Source organism: Choloepus didactylus, unplaced genomic scaffold, assembly GCF_015220235.1.
Source record: "Choloepus didactylus isolate mChoDid1 unplaced genomic scaffold, mChoDid1.pri zz_scaffold_40_ctg1, whole genome shotgun sequence".
NCBI lineage: Eukaryota > Metazoa > Chordata > Mammalia > Pilosa > Megalonychidae > Choloepus > Choloepus didactylus.
Window position 1 is genome coordinate 1 of NW_023637688.1, and position 5,685 is coordinate 5,685.

Genomic DNA, 5,685 nt, shown 5'->3' on the forward strand with positions numbered 1-5,685 from the left:
CTGACATTGTTTAAAACATAAATATAAAATTTTTAAGAAAATCTTGACAAGGAATATGAAACAATGTTATTTGGTGATAAAAGAATTTAAATAAGGCAATTAACATGTCTAGGTTTCCTTCTTCATGAAGGCACAGGGTTCAGATGAGGTTGAGATTTACACTGACTGTATTCACGGGATATGAGAAGAATGGTCACAATGAGGGCCACTTGGACCTACTCCCTTGGGCTTTCAGCAATATGAGGAATGGAGAGGTCAGGGAAGTCTTCCTTTGCTAATAAACTTGCTTTCAGATCTGGAACATAATATGTGCCATATTTGTGATTAATCTCTCCCATGTCCAGCACCATGTAAAATGGGGACTTGAAGTGTGTATTCACATTTACATGTGTGTCTTTCTCACTGACATAGCCAGGGTATGTTTGCTCCCAGGACAAGGATATCCCTCAGGCAATGGCAATTCCTGACCAAGGAACAAACAATATTAGAGTACACCATCATGCCTTTCCTTTGGAAGTCTACATCCCTTGTCCCCAATCATTCCTCCAGACCACTTAAACTAAATATATAAGCCTCTCCACATATCATGTGTTTCTCTTCATCACAGGAGAACCTTGATTGTAACTCCACATTTGCACTGAGAATGAGACTTCTTGTTAGCATAAATAGAGTGAGAATTCCCACCACTAAGAAAGCAATGAGCCAATGAGCCAATCTTCACGTCAGCTATAAACAGTGGACATGGCAGAAACATTGAAGTTTTCCAAATTTCCCTGATTTATTAGGGTTTCATAGAGTGCATATGGGCAAGCCTCATGGTAGGCCCTCTTAAGTGAGCACATGGGATGCTAAGGTGCTTGTCCTAGAAACCAGCGGTAATTTCTATGCATTGGGAAAAAAAAAGGCAGGCCCAAATTTCACCAGAAGCATTTCATTAAACCTCCCCCTACAGCACACACAATTGGAATTTGCCCTTGGGCATTCCTCTATAGCATCCACCAGAGAGTTTCAAAACCTCACCATCCATCAGGGCTGTAGGTGATCCTTAGGACTGCAGAATAATACTCATATACCAACAACAAACTGCACAGACCACAACACCTCCAACATCACATGCACACTTGGTGAGCCATTATATTTCAGACCACAGGGCAGCCATTGTGATAGAGCCCTGTTGCTTAGCAACCCGATGCCTATTGTGAGGTAGAAGAAGGTTGGGGGTAATTTGCTTATGTGCATTCCAAGCATGCACCAAAATTCTATGCTGCTTTGGAAACTGGGCTGAACTGTCTCCTCCACAGGGATAAGCCCCAGTGAGATTTCTTCTCAGAGGTTTTGTACCTTGGGATATCCCACTGCATATTTGGCACACCTGGGGACAGGATTCCTATTTGGATTAATGGGAAAGTTTCAGAAACACTTGGTGTGTAGCTAATTCTGCTCACAAGGCTCATCAGAGAAGCCTGTACATGAAATTGGATCTGAGGGTTGTGAAGTCATGTAACTGGAACTAGATGACAAGAGGGGGAAAAAGGAAACCTAGGACTTTGCAGCAATAAATAATACCACAAGGAAGATACATGGATGTCATGAAGACTGCTGTTTATAATATTAGAAATCTTGAATCATATGCCTTGAAGATAACCCATTAAGGCACATTTGTGCAATGCAGGAAGGAAAGTAGTTATTTCAGGTTATTTGTTTTCCTGAGACATGCTTTGCATTATTACAAAGTGCTGAGATTTAATAATTGTGTGTTGTTGTAGCTTATAGATAATTGTTTAAAATGAAATCAATACAATGAAAGAAACAAAGATTAACTTCTCATTAAAAAAACATGAGGGCACAATAATTTTGTGCACTTGTCCACAGGGATGCTGTCCCATCTGCATGTACCTGCTATAGCTGGCCTTCAGGTGATAGGGCCGATCTTTGGTTTGGCTGTGGAATCAGGCCATGAGTACATTGTTGACTCATTGTCCTTTCCTGCCTTCCAAAGACATTGTATGCTGTCATACAAGAGCCCCTCCCATCTTGACTTCCCAAGAACCCCTATTATGGGCTACAATCTTCCAGACCATATGGCTAAAACTCCAACTGTACCTGGGAAAAAACAATTGGCTCAGGAACAAAGTTAAATAATGTTAAGTTTTTATGTATAAAAAATAGTTTACATGCCCTTGACATATGTTAATATGGGGCTAAGTGTACACAAAACACATTTTTTCCAGGTTAAATTTTTATGGAATAACTATTATATAACAAGAGGAATAAGAAAGATGCATATGACAATGTTCATGGCTTTAAGAAACTCACCATTTCACAGACACAAAACTTCTAAATATTAAAGAGCTATAAATAAGCTTATATAGTCCATATTCTATATCTAGTTTCTTATACTATTTCACAAACAAGATTGAAATTTAAATTCAAGAAATTAGGTTTAATAATGAAATTAACCTGTTAACTTCGCAGAACAGAGGCCAACTGTTTGATGAATCACAATCCACCAGGGAGTGCTAGAGAATATGATATAGTACTCAGATCACAAGTGTGCTGCATCTGTGATTCACAGTACTTTCATCTAAGTTACCAAGAATTTAGACTTTTGTGATACATCCCTCAATTTATGTCTTTATCAGTTGTGTGAAATTAAAACAGTGTGCTTTAGAACAAAATTCAAACCACACAATTTTAAGCTATTTAACCAGGCAATTTAATGGATATGGGGCAAAGAAGTATAGAAGCAGATACTAGGTGTTCAAATTCTGCTTGTGAAAATAAGAGTTTAAAAAAAATTATGATGGTGAGATAAATATCCATAATTCATGTAAATATCTCATCCTTTGCTTTCACGTAATAACAGTAATCAGATTTAAGTAATGTTTTCACCATGCATTATTATATTTTAAGGCTATTTTTAAACACTGATGTATTCAACTTTCAAATTCATGATACCTATAGGAGTTATGGACATACTTAACTACATTCTCAGACTGATATACCCTGTGAGGAGCATCTTTCCCTAATCTTATTGAAAGTAGTGGTAGACAATTCCTTTTCTGCATGTCACACAAAACAAGAAGATTCTGAAAAGCCCAATTTTCTACAGTTTTTATTTATCATGAATAACTCTGATATATTGTTTTAATTTTCTACAGTTTTTATTTATCATGAATAGCTATGATATTTTGTTTTTAAAAGAAATAATTAATAACATGAAATATAATAGCCTTTTTAAGTCCACATATGACTATGAAATTGTGATATGACTCATCAGGGAGGCTTGTCCACAAGCTCCTCAGCTTCACCATCACTAGAAATGGTCACTAAAATAAACTAGACTGTGGTTAAATCTTTCTTTGTGGCTGACCATGTTTGACCTCCTCTGAAATCAAACCTCTCTGGGGACATGTGCATAACTCAAGTCTGACAATACCCTCTCTGCTACAGTCATTTTGGCTGAGGGCATTATTTGAATGATGTCCCCACCTTTAGGCTCATTCTGAAACAAATCTCCAGAATTTCTCCCCATTCATTCACAATCTCCTTTCTCCTTTCTTTGCTTTCATTCTTTCACTGTGTTTTGCAACATTAGCTATGTGAACTCAATCAAGACACATAATCATTTCATCAACTAGAGAACAGGATGAGAAGACTTATCTTTCAGGAGTATTTGTAAAGACTGTGACACACATTATGGATCACAATTAACTTTTTCTTTAAGAAATAAAATAGATAAATAAAATGTATATATTACAAGAATAAATGGTCACACTGAAAAGTGAAGAAAGACATTAGATTGAAAATTCTTCAAAGAAGACTTTAAATGGAAAGAAGAAATGCAAAAGAAAATAGAAGAAGATGAGGAGTGTCCAGAAGAGAAGAAAAAAAACACAGCAATGGAGGCAGGGACTAAGGTAGAACCACTGGTTTTTGTTCTATTGTTATTTTCTGCAGGGTTTTCTTCAGAGCAAGTTTGACATCCTTGTTCCTCAGGCTATAGATGAGGGGGTTCAGCATGGGCACCACATTGGTACAAAGCACTGAGAAAACCTTCTCCTGTCCCAAGGACCCAGCAGATGTTGGCTTGATGTAATTGAGAAACCCAGATCCATAGAAAAGTCCAACTGTTATTTAGTGGGAGCCACAGCTGCTAAAGGCTTTGGACCAGCCCATAGCTGATAACATTTGAAGGATATTGAAAAGAATCAGAACATACAATATACAGATAATGACACTAGAAAATATGATAACTGTATCCACAATAATGGAAGCCACAAGTTTCCTTGGCATAGGAGCTGCTACAGGAGAGCTGGAGAAGGGGAAAGATGTCACACATGTAGTGATTGATTATGTTGGAATCACAAAATGTCAGCCTGATCATGCACCCTGTGTGAGTCATAGCACAAGCAAACCCCATCACATATGAACCACACATCAGCAGAGAACACACCAGAGGGGACATGGTGACAGTGTACAACAGGGGCTTACAGATGGCCACATAGCAATCACAGGCCATGGCTGTCAGCACATAGCACTCAGAGCTGACAAAGAAGCAGAAGAAAAACAGCTGAGCCATGCATCCTGCAAAGGAGATGATGTTCCTTTCTGAATTAAAACTCATCAGCATTTTGGGAGTAAAGACAAATGAATAGCAGAGATCAATGAAGGACAGATTCAAGAGGAAAAAATTACATGGGAGTGTGAAGGTGGGAATTCAGACAAATAAGGGTAAGCAAAATTAAATTCCCCACTACAGTGGACCACAAAGTTCACCAAGAACAGAAAAAACAAGGGCAGGTGAAGCACAGGTTGGTCTGTTAATCCCATAAGGATAAACTGAGTCACTGAAGAGACATTTTCCACCAGCCACTCACGTCAAGGCATTAGCTGAAGGAACAGATTAAAGCTGATTTTAGTGATGTACCCTTAGTCTTTGCAGAGGGAGATCTTGATCTGCTGGACTAAAAGATCAAGGTTGCCTGAAGACACACTGGAAGGCATTCGGGGTACTTGACATCCTGAGGGGCTTCCCCAGGCCTGAGAGTCCACACTGTTTGTCCCTCTTCTCTCTATTCTCACTTATTTTCTGGGATTGTTCAGAGGAGAGTGCTGGTAGACCTCCTAATGGCTCAGCACTTCCTCTCTCAGACACGGGCTTCTCCCAGTCCTCACATGAAGGTCTGGGGTGCTCTCTAGAATCCTTGATTTCTGTAGTGGTGGGTTTGGAAATATTACTATGTCAGAGAAGACTCGTTTGCCTGGAGACCTCAGTGTTGCTGGGCCTTGGGAGTCCTTTGTCTCCACTTTCTTGAGGCTGACGAAGTCTCTGATGATGAAGGAGACATCAGCCATCAGCACTGCCTTCAGTCTTCAACATTCTACAAGTTATTTTGGGGGAAGAGGCCTTAATTTCTACTTGTGAATTTCTCTTTTTCACTTACAAAGAGGAAACCAACAACCCCATATGAGCTTGACAAACAATCAGCTGGCCTCAGTAAGAATGAACTTTATGTCTGGCATTTCTGGTGAAATTTCTCAGGAGAACAAAAAATTATCCTCTTCCACATGATTTCCTCAAAGGTGGATGAGTCTCTTGAGGGTAGAAATTACTGAGACTGTGTTACATCCTGTATCATAAGGCAGGATCCTCTGGGACTCAGTGTTCTATTCAGCTTATAT

At 39.1% G+C, this 5,685-nt stretch overlaps 1 pseudogene; it reads right to left on the reverse strand.

Moving 5' to 3' along the window:
- Positions 1-3,915: 3,915 nt before the first annotated feature.
- On the reverse strand, positions 3,916-5,358 carry LOC119526034 (annotated as a pseudogene).
- Between the last annotated feature and the right edge of the window lie 327 nt (positions 5,359-5,685).